The sequence below is a fragment of the Gymnogyps californianus genome, chromosome 15 (assembly GCF_018139145.2).
Source record: "Gymnogyps californianus isolate 813 chromosome 15, ASM1813914v2, whole genome shotgun sequence".
NCBI classification, from domain to species: Eukaryota; Metazoa; Chordata; class Aves; order Accipitriformes; family Cathartidae; genus Gymnogyps; species Gymnogyps californianus.
Window position 1 is genome coordinate 4,316,945 of NC_059485.1, and position 19,448 is coordinate 4,336,392.

General features: G+C 39.0%; 1 protein-coding gene across 2 annotated transcripts in view; it reads left to right on the forward strand.

Moving 5' to 3' along the window:
• The window catches only part of SMURF1 (SMAD specific E3 ubiquitin protein ligase 1), a 43,448-nt gene that overhangs the window by 7,828 nt on the left and 16,172 nt on the right, over window positions 1–19,448 (forward strand). The window lies entirely within an intron of this gene.

Below are 19,448 nucleotides of genomic sequence, written 5' to 3' on the forward strand. Positions count from 1 at the left end.
TAATATGCAGTTTTAGCCATGGTTGGTTTTTTTGACTGGTAGATGTTTCTTTCCCAAATGATTATGAAGAAGCCCTGCTGAAGAACATAAAATTTGTTTCTCTTTCTTTCATAGATAACCTGGTATTATCTTTCTCTTGCAGTAGTTTTTGCTTTTACAGGTAACCAGTAGCAGGTAAAGAAATATTTTCGATAGGATGCAATCTTTTTTCCTGAAGTTGATGAGGTCTTTCTAGATACGTTTTATTATTTGAAGTAAAATGGCATTTTTGTATGAGTGAACTAGGAGGAATAGCGTTTTCTTTGACCTTTTCATATGTTTGCATTTTTGCCTTCCATAAAAATCTGCCTATTTCCTCTAATGGTTAGACCAAGATAAAATGCATATGTTCTTATCAATTTAAAGTTTTGTCATGGTTTCCATCTCTTGTTTACTTCACAAAATGGCAAATTAAATTTGCATGTGTTAAAATCTATTCTTCTAATTAATCTCCCTAGTTTCCAGGACAGGAATTCTATTAAAAGCTTCCCTTTGTATTTTTCTCCTTAAAATAAAGGTTAAAAACCCATTGAAGATAGTTGCCTTTTTATTTCTTTTGAATTCAAGGCAACTACTAACATCAGTCTGAACTCTCTTTTTTTCATGGTCCTGACTTTTCTTTGTCACACCCCCAATGTGGTCTGTATTGCATCCCCAAAGCAAACCGGACATAACAACAGAAAATTCAGTTCCTGTGGTCAGCGTTTTTACATCTTCTAGTACACAGGGTGTATGACCCAAAAAGTTTATTGAAAAGGAAACATCTTTTGAAATGCATGTGCTCCGTTTTCCTGGAGAGCAACAGAAGAAAGAAAAAAAAAAAAGTCCAGACTGCATATGAAAATTAACTGAGTGTATGGATTGTGCTGTTGCTTTAACGTCATTTTTTGACTACACAAGTGCAGAATTTAGAAAAGTGAGGAGTTTCAATTTGATTCAGGCTTGCAGTGACTGATGTACTTCCAGGGGAAGCCGCCGCCTTTATCCTTCCAGCTGATGTGTTTTGGGTTTTTTTTCACACATGCAGACATTTTTCTAAGCGTGTGGGAACTTCAGTTTAAACTCAGAGTTAAAATGCAGAGGCATCGTATTCTACAAGTATAAGTCTAATTAGCGGATACCTCATTGTTGAAAAAGGCATCTTTAGCGTTAATGGGAAGAGAATCCGTTAGATTTGGTAAACTTTGGGTTCGGAATTGAGTAGGTAAATGTAAGCTAAAGGTCTGATGTCAGCCTTTGGAAGAAAAATTGGGTGAATTTTCTGGGCTCTTGAAATGGTATTTACTTCAGCGTTATATATAGTAGAAATTCCAAGCAGTATCTTTTGTATCTCTTTCTTAAAAATGTCTGCAGACAGGTAACTGTCATGGTAAGTACTACGATGGGCACGTTCATATTTCATGTGTCTGTAAATACCCTACTAAACAACAGATCAGAGAGAACAGAAATGGCTTGGTGGGGGAAAAAAAAAAATGCCTGAAGTATTGGGGCTTTTGGAATTTGCAGAGAACTTCTGCGTATGTAATTTTTCATCTCCCAGCTATTTATTACGTGAAGCAGTTTCATGCTGTGATCTGCTGATGCATTTAACCTGCTCCTGAAATTGTTTTTAACCAGAGTGAAAATACTTCTGTTGAGGTCCCCCTTTCACAGATGAATGCTGAAATGAGATGAGATAAGATTAAAAGGTGTCAGTGAAGTTAGGGAGCTAGTACGTGCCAGCGAGTGGCACAACCGTTTGAAACATGGTGTGGTCCATCAGCCTGTGAATGTACCGGAGTCAGAGAAGGGGTCCGAATTGTGAACTTACACTTTAATGACTTTGTTCAACTTGGTAGTTGTGTGATGTAACCAAGTTGTGTGATGTAACCATAGTTGGGTTTAAATCTCTGCCCCTGCACCTTTTCCCAGAGACCCTATAATTCATTAAATAATCCAACATTAAATTTGCTACTGTAAAAGCACAGGCTATAGGAATAAATGTCTGGCTCTTTGTAAGACTGACTTCTGCATATTGTGCAATAATTAACTAAAATATAGTATGCTACATGTAGAGCTAATATGCCATAATAGGAGCACCTACATCTTTTATTCCTTCTTTCCAAGATTTTTAGGGAATTGAATGTTAATAGACTTTTTTCAAGGTGTATTAATTAGATGTGTCTGTTACAGCACAATAAACGAGCACAGGTATGAGAGTCGGCCAGACAGACACCAGCGTGCAACCCCTAGATCTGCTTAGGGTAATGTAATCAGTGCCAATAATTGCACTGTCACCAGCTCTTCTTAGTAGTGCTTTTACATAGTCTAGAAGGAGACTTAGGCAAACGAAACATGTAAATCGGCGCTTTTCTGTGTTGTGTTCTTTAGTTTAAAATTAAATACCTTCTCAGAGTTAAATGTCTGTCTGGTAACAGGATAAATAATACTTCGATATAATCCAACAGCTTGGCTTCGACTTGCAGTCACAGTGATTTTTTTTTTTTTTTTTTTTTTTGTTCAATCACAGAAGTAATTTGACTTGTCTACAAATAATGTTTTGATAAACTTCAATAGAAATTAGCAAGGCAGCCATCAAATGGGATTTATAAAAAGTTGCATGGGAAAATGTATTGTAAGTAGTCTGCAATTCAAGGCATTTCCTTCGCAGGATGCTTATCAAGTCTGCATGTGCTACTTCCAAATTGAACTAGAGCATAGATGAGAACTATTTTTGATAGAAGGGGGAAAAAAAGAAAAAGTCCAGTTGGAAAGTAGTACCTTTTTTTTTTTGTCATTGCCTTAGGATGTAAATCCTACAAGTGTGCAGAGAGAAAACAGACTTTGAAACACCAGAAGGAAACAGATTAATCTGTGATGTTTGAGATGATGCTGGTAGTGTAAACATGATTGAAATAGTCATTGTAGGAGTGGTGAGTAAATATACTAGAAGCCTTTGGATAAACTGACTTCTCTTTGGTAGTCTGTATACCAAGTAAAGACAAAATGTCCTGCTTGTTTCTGTGATATTTCTTCACCAATGAGGCTGTATCAGGCGGAGCAGCTGCCAGTTTTAAGGACGGTCATGCTTCCAGATGCTGATGTAGATTTTTTTTTTTTTTTTTTTTTTTAAATGATAGCAGCAACGAAAGACTTGTGCAGGAGGTCCTGGTCATGGCTGCCAGCCTCTTCTGGGGTGGTGGAATTAAGATGTTGCAAGACCAAGGGGAAAAGGATCCAGCAAATATTTTTGCGGGGATTTCTTCTAGACTGGAAAGCTGATATTAATCAGTTTTCTAGGCTTTTGGTGGTTTCACAAATCAGCAGTGAAACCTGGCACACGGAAGCTGTCTACAGATTTCGGGAGACGCTGCTGCCTTAGTTGATAATCAGGCTAATGGATAAACTTATGGGACAAGCTTAATCTTCTTTCCAGACTAAAAAATTACCAGACTAAAAAATTACCAGGCTGAAAAAGGGATCACACCTGTCATTCTCCTCTAACTAATTTTTGGCTCTTCATCTGATTCCAGTCAAATTTGTTAAGAGGCAGAGATCCTAAGCATACCAGGTCTCCAAGACTCGTGGAGAGGAGTAGCTTGGTAGAACGAAACTCCCCTCCCTTGGCCTGCCGGAGCTGCCAGAGGGGGCAAGGAGGGGTGCCCAGCCCCGGTCCCAGCCGTGTGGACAGGAGACGTGGAAGGAGCAACCTGGGAGAGTGGGAGAGGAGTTCTGAGGTAGGAAGGGGAGGGACATATATGTATTAAGTCCACCACACACCGATAGGTAAATCAAGCTTCATGAATTAAACTCCTAATTGCACAGCCGGACTGAGAGTGTTTTGGTTTTTTGGTTCTTTTCCCCCCCAGAATTTAACAACATTCTCTGAGGAAAGCATCCAGATGACTTTATCAAGCACCTGTAATAACACTCCTTACGTGTTTGTTTTGACTTAGGGGTTTTGTTTTGCTTTTTAACCCAGATGAAATTGTGCGTTAATTCCTTACACAAAGATTCATCTGTGTCCTGTGAGGATGTCACTTGCAGCATCAGCCAATGCATCAACCTCCTACTGGCATTTTTTAATTAAAAGAACAGCACTATCACTTCAAATTAGTGCCACATAGCTTATTTTAGTAAGGAGTGAAATGGTGTTTAAAGGTTTTTCTCTTATGAAAATTGTTTATTAAATTTTGCTCTCTTTTGATTCTATCTAGTAGTTCGTCATTCAGTGCTTGGACAATATCAGATTCCTAGGTGTGCGAGTCCTGTTAGTGATATGAATGCAAATAAAAGGCTTGCTTTTAATAGCTCGACTATTTGATAAATAGGAATCACCTTCTTAAAAAAAAAAACCAAACCACAAACGTTATATTATTTTATGGTTCCCACAAAGCAAGCATTAGCCTGTTTCCAAGTGCATTCCTTGTGTTGAGAAGGTAGTGAAGAAATAAATATTTCTGGGAGCTTCTGTGTCATGAACTGTGAAGAGATGTTTTTTGTAATCCTGTTCAGTGAAATTGTTAGGCCTCCATTATACTAAATTACTGTGAGAGCAAGTAATATATCCAGTGAGACCTAGCCCTAGTGAGCATTTTCCTCATACAGCATTTCATTTTATCTGGAATATTAGCACTGTTAACCACCCGTGCGAAATGTAAGGTACTGAATCTATTTAATCAATTTAAAATGGAAAGCAAATGTCTTAGGCTTTGACTGAACCAGCTGTCCTCATGTATTGTTTTTTTTAGATATTAAATTTTGGACTTTGGATGTGTTAATATAGTAGTTTGATAAAGAACTTTTTGTTTAGGAGAACTTTCTTCATATTTTTTGTTGCAGGATCCTGCAGCTGAGTGGTGTCACTTGCATAAAATCCTATGTCTGAATATGAAACACATACGTTAAGGTCGTATGGGAAGAGGCATGGTATCTTTTCATTCAAGCTCCAGTTTACTTATATAATACCTTTGATTGAGGTATCTCAGAGCAGTAGTGGGATTATAATTTATTGATGTAATGGACACTGACATTTCATACAAGGAAAACAGCAAACAGTTGCTTTTGCAGACAAAGTGATGACTGTATAATGTTGAGAAAATGGTAACCAAACATCCTGGTCAGAATAATGCACGAAAGCATTTTCATCAAGATCCCAGCCTTTGTGACTGTGGATTCACCGGGGATTGGAAAGGGGGTTTCCTTTATTGAGTAGCTTGCAAGTTTTTCTTGGGGGAAAAAATTTCCCGGGGCAGGGGGGGGAAGTCCACATACGTTGCTGTTAAGCCACTGTTGAGAAACTGACTTTGCAATGAAAGTGTTTATTTTTTTAATTTAAAAAAAAATCTTTGCTAGAATGCTACATGCATGCTGTATGTTATCTGTTTTCATTCTAAGCTCTTATTTTTATTTTGCTCTCTGAAGCCAGTCTGTAACTAAAACATTCCTAGCATCTTTTGGCTGGCGATTTAGTCAAGGACGTTTTTCATCCTGCTCTCAAGAAGATGGTTCCAGCCTTTCTTGAAGCTGCTCCAAAGGAAATTTCCTTCCGTAGTGGATACGGTGACAATGAGGGAAGTCACTGCTTATGGTCCCAAGGCTTAGTGACATCCTCTTGTTGTTATGTCCTACCATGCTTAATCTGAAAACAAATGGAAATATTTAACATAGCTAGATGGTACAAGATAAGGGTTGGAGTCACTCTGTATCCGTGATGTTAGTTCTGCTTGAGCTCACTCAACTCACGGGTTGGTGGTTAGCAGAGTAATGCGGATAAATGTTTTATGGGCACGAAGGAAAGGGACTGTGTCAATGTCCGTAGGCGACAGACCTCCCTCCCCACCTTCCAACTAAATCGAAGCGTATTTGCCGTCGCGGATTGGTTTTTCTTGCTCAACCATAGATTGGCTCTGACCAGTCTGTTTGTTTTGTTGTTCGTCCCTGGTGACTGTCAGTAGCGCTGGGCTGAATAAACAGAGACTATTGATCAAATTTGAAGTCATTAACTTGGCAGTTTAAATAGATGCTGTCCTATATAATTAGAACAAGGGAGTAACACATAGGCTGATACAGCTTTATTCTGAATAAAAGCCTTCTTTTCATGAAATCTTGTTTGGTGCTATTCAGCTCTCAGTTTTGTGCCTTCCGTAGGTCACACAAGAATTAGACATTTTGTTTAAAATATCTAAAGTGAAGAGGATGACTTTGCTTGTGTAAGAGAGCGATGACGCTGATATAACATGAATCTGCTGAACTTTGATACTAACTGGAAATCGTGTTTGGAAGAAGGGGGTGCTAACATGAGATTATTGGTTAACCACATCCAGCTAGAGCATGTCTTGGGGAGGAATACTGCTCCAAGCAAGTGAGCAGCTTACTTCCAGCTCTGAAGCAGTAGCGGTTTTTGATTGTCCATCTCGCTGCTGCTCAGCTGAGAGAAACACATGCCTGTTAGATCTGGATGTTTATACTCAAACACAACGGGTGATTAATTATTTCTGAAGGAAGACGTTTCCTTTTAATGGTTACTGTTGTGCGATGTGCCTGTCAGCCTTCTAAATCATTTTAACATTTTAGATGGAGCATGGCCATAAGAGATGCGGAGTATTTTGCTCTATGTGTGCTGGACTCCTTGAAGATCCATTACAGACGACTGGCGGTGTAGTGTGAACGCACCGGCAAGGAGCAGTGATAATCTCATTAATATATGTGCAGCGTGCGCCTGCAGACAGCCCAGTGCTCCTGAGTCACACTGCTGCGAGTCCCTAGAGAGCGTGCAAATTCAGCCGTAGGATGCACACATATTGACCCACATTTCCTCGGGCAGAGCAGCAGTCACGTGCATCTCATTGCTTGGAAATCAGATGATAACTGATGTAACTTGGTTCATCCAGCATTTGCATGACCCGAGCCGAAGTGCTTTTAGGGATTTACCTAAAATTAGTGCGACTAATAGGTGTAGGTGGATTGTAGAGAGTGTGTGTATGTGCTTCTTGTAGACAAGACTTACTGTATAACAACAGCAGCATCAAAAAAGTCTCTTATGCATTGTTCTCTTATTGTAGCTTTTAAATAGGACTGGTTATTAAGTCAGATTTATTTTCTCTACATAAAAGCTTTCATACTAATTCCTAGGAAAGTTTGTGACATAGGGATGTTTTTCCTGCAACAGATGGACAAATGTCCTATAGAAGAAAATAGTGATTCTGTACTGGGGTTAATAGAACAAAAGTAGGTGAATGAATGATAAAAATTTGGCTTCCAAAAGCTATTAATATCTCTGTAATTGCAGTCTTTTTTTGGAACAAGCCTCGTTTCTGTCCTGTTCTCCTTTCCCCTCTGCCACAGCTTCCTTATTCCTGCACGTACAGCGCGCAGACACACACACACACACCCCCCCCTTCCCCATGAACTAGTGCCACCGCTGTCACCTCCCGCTCCCCACGCACCCCCTGCGAGTTCAGCAGTGCTGGCGCGGAGCCCAGGCTAATAAGCCGAGACAAGCTTATTGACTGGCAGGTATCCAGCGTCGGTGCTCACCTTTTAGCATCCGTGCCCTTCACAAATACAGTCATGCGTTTGGTGATTCCTGTGTTTTTTCATTTGTAAACAAGGAGGGTTTAAGCTGAGCTCTCTGAACAAATGAAAAAAGAACTGCATAAAGAAAGTGGAGAGCGATTTGTAACATCTTGGGTGGATGTTGAAAGGGATTATAACAGGCTGAATAATCACGAAACAAACTACTGAAGATTTTGGAGTTGAAAATTTCCAGTAATTAAAACCAATATTCTAAAACAGCTGATGTACTTTATTCAAAATCAGATGTGATGTCAAGAATTTAATTTGGGCGAACACAGTTTTTTCTTTCCTCTTCCTGAATTTAAACTTTGCACCTTTATTTTAGCTTTTGTATTGGAAATTACTAAAGTAATTTTTCCCTTTTTGTAGCTAAGCACTTAATCAGTCTGAATTATTTTTTTAATTTTACCTGGACAGTCAAGGTGTCATTTTTCCAGTTTTTTGCATGTGCCTCTTGAATTGTCTGGAGCCTGATGGATATAATTTGAATATGAAATGGTAATGAAGACAAAAATAGATGTGTGGCTTTATTTTGCCCAATGTCAGTACGCAGAGTTGCTGTAACAGGCTCGTGGTTAGTGTTCCTGCAGAACGCTGGTCTGACGGTGGCGGTTGCAAGGGCGATCCTCCTCTGTGCCGATCGTGGGGTGGCTGTGCCCGTACCGACGGCCAAGCTCTGCTCAGCCCGGCTGAATGGACTTGGAAAAAATACAAGATGGTGCTTTATGTGAAACCCCGCTCCGTTCTCGACATATGGTGTCAGTTGTGTGCGACGAATAAAACTGCTCACCTCCCTTTTAGTACAGATCTGCTACAGAAAGGTATCCAGGTGGCATTTTGAACAACTCTGGCATTTTTTTGCAGTAATACCTTTACTTGACTGAGTATTTTAAAACAGATGCAGTCTTCCCATTTCAGTAATCTATACTGTCTGTTCTGTATTGACAGCAGCTGAAACCCGGCAAAAGAATGGAGGTTAAAGCTGTTCACTAAACATTACATGTACAAGGGCTGGTAACAAGGTAATCATCAAGAAGAGAAGTCAGTAGAATCTTTTAACTCCATCTAGCGTGGGCAAATCCTCGTTTTCCCCACAAGACACTAAAAGCATTTATACCTCAGTACTAAGTGAGGATCAAAACTTCTTTTATTATGGGCTATTAGGCTATGCCACTTCTTTCCAGCACCAGCTCGATCTTGATCCATATGTTTGTTATCCTCAAGTTGATAATGACAGCCCAGGGAGCTACGGGAAGAAAGAAGTACTTCTGAATGAATTCCAGCTTGTTCAATTTTTGGCTGTCCATTCACTAAGTAGCCTAGAACAAAATGAACTCATTGCTCTAGGCTTTTGTACACTGTTAACTCTTCACTGAATATTGACTTTCACTGCCCTGATTTTTAAATCTGAACTCGCTCGCGGTCTCTTCAGAAAGTACTACTCCATCTCATCTGTTTGTTAGCATGCTTACTGCAAAACGAACAACAGATTTACAAATAAGGAAGGCAAAAGCTGTAAGAGCATGAAAAAGTTTCTTCAGCAGTGAGGCCCATGACTTTGAAAAGCTTTATATGACAAGACTTGAGGCTTTTTATTTTTCTATCCAAACATGCCAAAAAGCACTCGGCATACCTCAGTTAAAATACGAGCATGGAAAACAACTAGATGCGCTAGAAATTAGGGAAAGTTTGTAAGTCATTTGTTAACCTGAGGTATGTGGTTTTAAAGCAATGATACGGTACTTGCTTGAAAGAAAGAATGCTTTTCATTTACTTGCAGAAAAATTTGGGGTGTTGACTGTGCCTCTTGAAAAGTCATCCAGTACCTGTTGGAATTTGTTCTGGTAGCAGTTACTGAAGTTGTTAGTAATGCTAGAAGAGGTGCTTTGTAATTATTATTCTTTGCAGTAGATTTCTAGAAACTGCTTGTTATAAAACTGTCCAGTTACTAAAGAAATGCAAAATGCATCCGAGTTTTACTAAAACAGCTTAAGCCCAGTGCACTGTTTTTCCTGAGGTTTGTTCTTTTTATATACCTAATATTCTATAGGCTAAATTTCTTTTTCTGTGGAATTTCGGTATTGGAGATTCTTCACTCAAATGTTTCAGAATGAACGAAGAAATGTGGATTCTTGAATATTGTGACCATGGTGGTCATCAGTGTTTTATACTTTTAATTGTGACTTCTAAAAGTTACTCTGGCAAAATTTGTTGGTTTGTATTTTCAATGTTTTTAAAGTTTGTTTGTTTTTTGTTTGGTTGGTTTTGGTTGTTGGTTTTGGTTTTTTTTTCATTTTGCTGGCAGTTAATTTCAACACCAGCAGCGTCCTAGGTCACCTAAGCAATTCTCTTGCCAGCTTCCTGTTCTTGGTTCACAGTGCAGCTGTACTTCAACACTGAGTTGAGCTACTTTGATCAGAGCCAAACCTGTGTATTCAGCTTTAAGGCAATCTTCCATGTGAATTGTTTAACTAAAACTCTTCTACTGATACATTTAAGCCCTCATGAGATGAACTAATAGTTTACATAGTTTACAACTTACACATAACTTAATGCCATTCATTTTTTAAATAACAGTGTTCTTGCTTTTAAGCAACCTACTTAGCGCTTGATGAAAACCAGACATTAATTTTGTACCGTTTATTAAAATACCCCCATTGGAAACTTTTGTTCCTATAAAGTTGATTTTGTACCTTATTTAATTGCAGTAAGATAGCAAAGAAGTCAAATACTGGTTCTGCCTGGAAAAACAAATCTCAGTTCTTAATTTGAGAATGTGTTAAATTGCATTCGTTTTTCCTCCTTTACAATAGTGTTTAACATTCAAATTGCTTTGTTGAAATATTGACGCTACCTATATGTAAAGGGATGTAAATACCAGCCACTCTTTGGAGATATAAAACATATGGTTTAGGTTTTAAACTGAAAAATCTGCTTCATTTTAGCTTGGAAGTTTTAGACCTTTTACTGTTTGACAGAAATTCAGTGTTTCTATTGAAATGTTGCTTGGTTGTATCTAGTCAAACTTTGCCAAGATTTTCAGTACCGAGGTTTCTGCTTTCACAGGTTTTACATGTTTTGCAGTGGAAGGTCAGACTTTTTTCTGCTTTCTGCAGAACAGGCAGATATTTTGAGGCAAGACGATATGTATATGAAGAGAGCTGGAGATAATATTGGGTTAGAAAGTACAAAAGTTGTGTGTTCTGTTCCTATCATTGCAAAAATGTTTTGCTCCATGGACAGGACCCCAAGGCTGGATCTGTTCTAATTGGTATGATTGCTTGGGCTTTCTACTAATTCTAGGTCTATGGTAAGCATCTGCAAATGTGTTGCTTCTGGTTTTGGTCTCTTGTTCTGTACTTTTTCCTCCTTTATAAAGCAGCAGAGAGCAGTTGTGCAGGGTTTCCTCCTGGACTTAGGAAATGAATGTCTTGTAAAAGCTCTAAGTCCATTAATTGGATGGTGTTTTGTTGGGGGGGGGAAAAGCTGCTGTTCATACAGAAATGTACTTGTAACTTGAGTCTCACAAACTGGTTATAAAACATACAGTTGTAGTAGTGGTATGGGTAGCCCCATAGAGAATATTTGGGAAGAAGGGAAATCTAAATTTCTGTGTTTTATAGTGAACATAATATTTATTGGAAAAGCCTTTTATGTACTGAATTAGTAAGCAAATGATCAGCTGCATGGGAGAGTCCTTATAAGCTTCTTTTTGGTAATGAAAATAAGGTGTTTAATGCTTTATACATTTAACTTATGAAAGTGGAGATCAGAGGCATGTTAAATTAAACACACCTAAATTAAATGCTGACTGAGCAGTAGACTGTGCTGCACAGGGGCTCTCATTCTCCGTTACAGGAGTGTCAACTATTTAATATATAATTTCTGCCTAAGCAATATCTAGCGTGTTTGCGTTTTGGGGGTTTTTTTTTTTTCTGTATTTGATTAGTAATTCACTGTTGTTCGTCTAGCATTTTTCAGGGAAACAAATCTATACGTCTGAAGAGCTGGACAGTATTTCTAGAAAGGACCTTTTGTTTACTGGGAGTATGGGAGTAGGGCTAGGTTTGAGCTTGATCCCCAGCTCTGCCTGGGACCTGTTGTGAGTAATCTTAGGTTGAGTATATGGTCCTGTTAGGTATTGACATTTGTAAAGATTTGAAAAAGGTGCTTTGAAAACTCCAAGTGTTAAAAGTGCAAAATATTTTTGGCAATCTTAGTAAAATTCAGTTTGGAATCTGAGTTATGAGTGCATGTGGGTGGAGGAACATGTTTTTCATGCTTTAGGAATTTTTTTCCAGATGCTTTTTCAGTGCTTGGGTAACTATAAAAGCTAAAGTATTAAGACTTCAGCATGGATTTATTCCTCAGTTTTAATGTAATTTAAGAAAATTGAGCCACATAGTTTCGTGGCGTGTTTTTAACTTTATTATGGCGATGATGTCGCACAGCGCATGTCAGCGTCTGTTTCAAAATATGAGCACAAGTATGTGCAAGCTGTGCAGATAAGCCTATCGTGATAGACGCTACTTGCTTGTAATTATGAATTATTCAATGTAAGTGCACGTGGTTGGAGATGCAAGAGATGTAAGGGAAGAAATCCAGAATTGTGTTGGCCCCAGTAACTACAACTTGCACAATGAAGTGCAGAGTAAATGTAAAATGCCATTTTGCATTTCCAGTAGGAATTTTGTCATTGGAATTGTTTTGTTTCGCTGTCAGCTAAGCGATTGTATTTGCCCTGAGAACAGGGTATTATTCTGTGTGGTTTTAACAGAAATTTTGAGTTCTTTCCAGATATTTCTATTTCTTACTAGTGTATACAGAAGCTGACGCTATAGCTGAAGCCTGAATGTATACTCTGTTTTCAGAGAGTTGGGAGACCATTTGTGGACACTTTAACAGAGGAAAAACTTGATTGAATTTGGTAAATCTCCCTCTACAAAATTATTATTCTACTTGGTTGTGGTTCTCACAGATGTGTTGGTGGGGGTGGAGGACTGAGTTTTAAAAACCAGACAGTGGATATAAATGACTTTATGTTCTGTTAATGTTTTATCTGGTAAATCTGTGTAATTGATAGGATGTTTTTTGAGAATGGCTGTAAAATGCCGATAGTAACAACTGATTTACCTCTTGAATTCCAGTTCTCAAAGAAAATGGTTGTGCTTTGAACATGTTGGGAGACAGTCTGCAAAGAAAAGGTGCAAGGATGTGAGGGAGGACAGTGCTTCAAGGGCATCTTCTTGATGACAGAGGAGGCTTCATCAGTTATGGTCTCACTCTTGCCCCAGTATCTCCAGCTGTATTTCTTACAGCTGAGCAGTCACTGTAGGGCCAAGATGAATAATTAGCTGAAGGTGGTGAAGCAGCAGTTTATGAAAGGTTTGCCCTAAAAAATAAACTTTAAAAAAAAAAAAAAAAAGGCCCCGGGAAATACAATTTGAGTGAGATATAGGAACTTAATGTAGCTGGAATTTGCCCCATGGTGCATGGGGCAAACAAATCCCATGGGCAGCTCCTGCTTTCAGAGCTGAGGCTGGGCTGAGGGCATGTCTGTAAGACTCAAGCAGTCAAGGATGCTTGGGGTTTATGTCTATCTAGTAAATAGACTGTGTAGAGAGTATGAGAAGGTTCTTGGCCTGGATTAGAGGAAGGCATAGCAAAGTTGTAAGAAAACTGATGTAATAGCTAGGATTTAATGAAAGATTTAATCTGGGAGGTAGCCTTCATATCAGGCATTTGTTACGGGTGAGCAGAGGGGGAAGAAGAGAAAGAAGTTAGTATGAGGGATAATGGGATATGCTCATTTCCACCTCTCTGATTTGTGTGCCTTTCTCTGATTCTGTACATCAGCATTCATTCAGCTTCCTATTGATCTCCCTTTTTTTTATCCCTGCAAAGTTCTTAAACTAATTCCATAACTCTTAGTGTTTCTCCAAGTTTTACATCTCAGTCAGTTTGTTCTTAAACTTGCTTTACTGGTCTTGTGTTGCACGCAGTCTCAGTTAACTGGGAATTTAATGAGTCTTGTTCTTCCAATAGTCCTGTGCTGGTTTTTTAATGATTTATGTTATTGAGAGCTAAATCAGCCCTTGCTGGTGTGTATATGAAGACTTACTGTTGGTCAGTGCCCAGGAGGATTTTTCAGTTTGAGTAATTCTTAGGAATCCTGGAGATGAAACTCTTCTGTTCTGTCAACTTGGTATTGTTTGCACTACGAGGACTGACTCTCATTCGTGACAGGTTTCTGCTTAGGTAGGATGGAATTTTGATTTCTGGCTAAGTAGATACTTTAATGACATGTTAATGGACTAATAAAAATGGCTTTTTCTGGGTGTGTGGTTTTTTGAAGATCTCTTCAAAGTTGTCTAGTGTTTGTAACTGGCTACACGAAGCCAAGTTCCAACCCACGAGGAAAGCATGCCTTGAAAAGAGGCTTTGATTTTTACTGCAGCCTACACAAAAGGGCCACGAAAAGGCTTCGCGTATCAAATCTAGCAACTCTTTGAGAATTGAGGTTTTTTAATGAAGCATTGCTTTTATCTGGTAGTCAAGGTCTGTTTTAGCATGAGTTCAGGCAGAGTCTCCCAATGTCAGGGCATGATGTATGCTGGTCCTGAAGTCTGAGGGGTCTCGGGAGTTTTTTGGTTGACTTATGTGTCAGATTGCAAATCTCATCGGCACCATGATGCTAAGATTGTTGGTGAAGGCCACTCAGTGTACACGTCTGTATAAAATTAGTTCTGTACAGCTAATTGGTTTATTTGGCAAATGTAACAGAAGATTTCAGTTTTGTTTATCTCTTTCTGCATGCTAGGCGCTGCAGTGATTCAGATTCGGTTACTGAGAAGTTAAAGCAGTCTGTGGATTTATGCATTTCAGTCTCAAGCAGACGAAGAGAAAGACCAAAAGTATTCCTAAAGCAAACAAAAAAAGGACTAGAATAGAAACCTTGGCCTTTGTGGTGACAATTTAAACTCCAATTTGTGAATAAAGTGGTATATTTCAGTTCAGTAATGTGGCTAGCTGTAAAGAAACTGCATTTTTATACACTTGGTGCCTTCAGCCATCTTTCCTTTCCCATTAAACCCTTTCTCTTGTACCCTACCAAATATAAATGATTGTCACCCTTAAAAAAAACAGAACACTTAAAACCTTCATGGGTTGCCTAGTAGTAGAAATAAAAGCAGATGTTTATCTGCAGTGAAGTCTCGTTTAAGGTTATGTGCAGAGAATAGGAACAGTAAGCAGAGTCATTCGTAAAGGCGATTAAGAAGGGGTGGCTTGTGGTATTCAGAGTTTTTTCCACAAAATACGCCGAACCATTTGGACGAGACGTGATTTCACATAACAGATTCAGCAAAGATTTTAATTGTGGGCCACGGCGCTTTGGGGCGTTAGAGCAGCATGTGGTAAATAGCTGATGTTTGCTTTTTTCCTTGTTTTTTGGAGGCTTTTTTACACTTCAAGCACATTATTTTTGCCATGCAGCCTTCTGAAAACTGTTTTTCAGAATGGCAAAATTTTTGCTGTGGAAACCAACCTGTAAGCTGGCGTGCACGGGGGGTGTCCTGCCGTCATACAGTAGAGCTGGAGCAACCCTATGTCCAACACAGGTTACCAGCTTCACAAGTCAAAAGCTAGGCAGACATTGAAGCATTAGCAGAGATGTTTCCATTACTTGGATGCATCAAATCTGACCTGCTTTGCAGCCTTTTTTATTTTTCAATGGTATGCAGTAACTTTAGTTTTATTTTATATCAAGATCTTTATTGCTCTCTCCTCCAAAGCCTCATTGTTCTTCTTTGCTTCTTGCTTATATCTTAAAACAAACCAACCGACCTGTGATGCTTTTAATGATTATGCCACATATCTCTATGATTAAAGATGGTCTGTGCAGAAGTAAATATTAAGTAAAGTCCTTTCTACGTCATCAGCCTGCTGGCTTGTGTTTATCTTCTGTCAGAAAGTAAAACGAATGTATCCTGGAATCTAGCTGCCTGTTTGTACAAGCACAAATGATTAACCTGGAATATCAAAGGGAAGGCCAAAGATGGCTGAAAGGTGTATTTGCTAGCATCGTTCAGTATGACCTCCTCCCTGCCTTTCCTAAGGAAGATGCGGACGTACTGCTGGTTTGTCTTGTCTTCAGAATTAACTTGAGTACTAAATTGAAGGCTGTCGTTAGCTCAGATTCTATCCATGTGTAAAAGTCCTTAATTTGAGCAAGGAGGTGCAAATTTGCCTGCTATTTTGCGTAGGTACAGGCTGGGACCTACAGAATATTTTCATTGCTTACCTTTTTTTTTTTTCTTTTTTCCTTTTATTTTTTCTCCCTAGGTCTCAAAACACAACTACGTAGTTTTTACACTGTGCAGCTGAAAACAGTTGTAGCATCTTAGCACTGTGCTATGGGATGGGGTACGTTGCATGTGAATAAATCCGGTGTTAATGCAGAGACAGCAATGTGAGGACTCTCTTGCAGACTAGCAGCCATCCTTTCAGCGCTGACAGTTCAGGAGGAGGAACTTGCACACGAAGGCTTTGATTTTGTGGGCTGGGTCTGTTTACTTGGAGATGTTTGAAATGGTTCCTCACCCAGGCTGTCTTTCTCTGCCTCCTTTCTGAAAATGCTGGTCTTGCTGCAGAGATAGGTGTCTCAGTGATGAAGCAGCAGCTTTCTGGTACGGTTCTTGGCTGGATTGTTCAGACATTGGTGCCACTCTGTGCTTTCCTTGCTACACCCGTCTGTAGCTTGCTCCTGCGGCACCTCCTGAACCACAGCAGATGATTCATTTCTGCTTTGGAAGCAGGGTGGACAACTGGGGGGCCGGCAGAGGAACCACTCAAGTTACATCTGCATTGAAGACATCCCCAGGGTGAATACTGACTTTGTACAAGGCTCATCCTTTCTTCACCTCCTGCCAAATATGCTTTCACACTAGTACTTTACCCAGCTGGCTAATTTGGCCTTTGAAATTATCTCAGTAATGTCAGGTACTTAAAAAAACATTCCCATCCCTTTATAAATATTATAATCTAGATGTAAAGACATTGTTTCAGTGTTGTTTGGGATCTGTTGTATTAAAAAAAAATAGTTCTTCAGTGCTGTGCAGCAATCCAGAGCGGAGTATAAACAAATACTATGTCAAGCTGAAACAAGTCGGTTGACTTTGAGAAGGCAGAATGTAAATGCCCAAGTCAGGAGAATTAGTACCTTTTGTAATGTTGCAACAAATGCAGGGAGATTGCTCCTGCTGACAAGCCCTAAACCTTTCTCGTTTAAAAGAAAGAAAAACGAAAAGAAAAAGCACTTTGGAAAGATGGAAAATAGGCAAAGACGAGGTTTGTGCAAAGCTTCTGCAACGCGCGTCTCAGTTGCCTGGTTTGCAGATAAGTATCCGTCCCGTTCTCCTACACCGCCTCTGATGCAGGGATAAAATTAATAACTTTTTAAGCCTTTGTAGCCAAATCTACCTGAGTTCACGGGTTTTGGGCTTGAGGTAGCAGCAGTCAGATCCTGCTAGCAGTCTTGCTGAACTCCTATTGGAGACAATGCATTTAAGAAGCAAAGCTGGCATATACCCAGCTTTACAGAGCAGGGAGGGGCTGTCTGCTCTGCCGCTGGCGTTGTTTCATGTCCAAGTCTCCCGTTGCTGACCTTTGTCACCTGTTTCTTTACTGGAATTTAGAAATCTATGGCTTTTAAGTGATAGAGCACTCGAAAATATTTTTTGCTCTAGTGGGTTTAATATGCAAATAGTGGAACAGAGCCAATGGTCCATCTTGGGCAGCCTGATTCTGGAGATTGCTCCATAAAGGTTTATTTCGGCTATTAGCTGTTGTGCCAATATTTTTCTTACAAGAAAGAGTAATGATTTTTGCAACCTGAAATTGAGGGTTTCACAGGCTGCAACTGGAAAATTGGCAGCCGTGCTCATCTACTGTAGACTGAAAGCCCGTGGCAGAGGGAGAAGAGTTAAATGAAAAAATATAATTCTTCAATAATAGCTTTAGAAACTTATGCTGCTAGTTAGCTCTAGAAAGCACACCTGAAATATAGAATAAAGGTAATAATTATATAGTCAGACTACATGCAGATAGTTACAGATGGCATGCTTTTCCAGCTCAATAATGTATTCTTAAAATTGGGGATGGGAAAGTAAAATGAGTTACTTGATTTAAAAAAAAAAAAAAAAAAAAAAAAAAGCTCCACCACTCACAGGAACTTTAAAATTCCTTTTGGCTAGTACCAGAACATACAAGTTCTGATTTTACCTGTACTTATGCCCTGTTTTTCTGATATTTTTGTCCGCTGAAGCACTCGCAACAGGAAGAGGAAATTAAAGGTTGTTCTGTTGGGCTTCCATAGAACAGCGGATGGTGATTCTGTAATCCTGTTTTGTTTCAAATTGAATTGCCATAGTCCTGCAGACTTCTCTTTTTCGGTCAGTTATTAAAAAAAAATACAAGAGAAGCTTTCTCTGATTATGCAGTTTGCCAATGTAAGAAATAAGTAATTTTTAATCCATTCTAAAAATAGTTTCCTGGTGTGGCTGCTTTAATTATTACTAAGACGGAGGATTTGTGGGGGTGTTTTTTTTCCATGAACATCTGTGTTAAATAGTGGACGACTTTGGTCTGTTTGCTCGACATGTGAGGTGAGGCAGTTTTTATCTGCTAGCTATGTGAGGTGGGGAACATTGCTTTGGAGTTGAGAGGTGCAATTCTAGTAGATGTGTTTTAAAAAAAAAAAATTTTTTTTTTTTGTTCCCTTATTTTTGCTACCGCATCTTCACTTTCTCCAGTATAGAGTTAAGGTGAGACTGAGTGCAAGTCAGGAGCAAGGTGAGATAGAGATGAGAAGGAGAAATGGTCCGTACCAGGGGAAATGGCCATTTGAGTATCTAGTGAGCATTCATTCTCATGCTGAAAGATCAGAACCAGGTGGGAAAGAGACTACCTCAAAAATAGGTCTTTTATAGTTATCTTCCTCTCTTGGATCCTAGTTTTAGATAAGTTAGAGCTCTAATATTTTCATCTTTGGCTCTGTAGTTATTTTTCCTGGCCTGTTATAAGAGTTTAATGGATACTGAACAACTTGGGTTGCTGAGATCGTACTGAGCAGTCCTTATTGAAAAGCAAAATTAGACTTGTAGCTGGTAATAGACCTAGTAGAAATGGAGATTGATGTGAGTTTCCTGATCTAATTTTTGCTTAAACTACTGTGCTATTTAGTTGAATTGGAGAGAGGGAAATGATGTCTCATTTGTGGCCGTTTCAAAGGAAAACATCTTGATGCAATTTTTTTCAGTATTTTTTTTTTCTCCTGAGTGAGGTCGTGCCATACTTACCACAAAACCTTTTTGTATTGCCAACTGCTTATGCTGTTATAGCATACCTCCCATGTTTTGTTTTACAAGTATCATGTACCTTTTGTGTGCAAAGAGCAGGAGGTTGCACTGTATTTGATGGGACTTAGCATAGAGGTCTCTTCCAGGAGTCCCAGAACTGTTCTTGGTTTAGAAACTGTTTAGTCCTTGTTCTAAAATGGGTGGGTTCTGAAACAACAACAACAAAAATCTGCTTTAGCATTTGTGTAAGTATGCAGTATAGAAAATTAGGAGGTTTTAACGCAAAGGGACGTTCAGTAAATCTTCTGTGTATTGTAACAATAGAACAAAAGCAGCAAAGGAATTTTTCTCTTTATGTAAATCTTTATCTAAATAAAACAATGCTCACATTTAGTACTTGGGTGTTTTTTAATGAATTGTGATCAGGTAGTATTGTAGCTGTTATGATTGCCAGAAAGTTTTTTTCTATGGTTTTAAGATTCCTTTATCTGATAT